This window comes from Myotis brandtii, unplaced genomic scaffold (assembly GCF_000412655.1).
Source record: "Myotis brandtii unplaced genomic scaffold, ASM41265v1 C40489611, whole genome shotgun sequence".
NCBI classification, from domain to species: Eukaryota; Metazoa; Chordata; class Mammalia; order Chiroptera; family Vespertilionidae; genus Myotis; species Myotis brandtii.
In genome coordinates, this window is record NW_005267798.1 from 1 (window position 1) to 344 (window position 344).

Here is a 344-nt window from a genome sequence, read left to right on the forward strand (position 1 = left end):
ACACAGAGGGGACGGCACTCAGTCCTTGGCTGCTGCCTTCCTCATGGCCGCAAGGACATTGTTCATCCTCTCTCTCTCTCTCAGCACAAATGTGTGTCCCCACCCTTTTCTTGATGAATTGCAGGGCCCTCTTGTCCTTAGAGACCTTGAACAGCTCCAGGGGACCACTCACTGGGGCAAAGCCACACACCTCTGGGATCATGCCCCACACGAACTTGAACTTGGTGTGCTTGGTGAGGTGCCTGCATGGCTGTGCCGGTGTGTGCTCACAATCTTGGTCATCCTGTGGCCCCTGTTAAGCTCTTGGCCATGGGGTAGCTCAGAGCCATGGCTGTTGCTCCTCA

The 344-nt window shown here is 56.1% G+C and overlaps 1 pseudogene; it reads right to left on the reverse strand.

The window, feature by feature from the left end:
• Positions 1-18: 18 nt before the first annotated feature.
• On the reverse strand, positions 19-329 carry LOC106727734 (annotated as a pseudogene).
• Between the last annotated feature and the right edge of the window lie 15 nt (positions 330-344).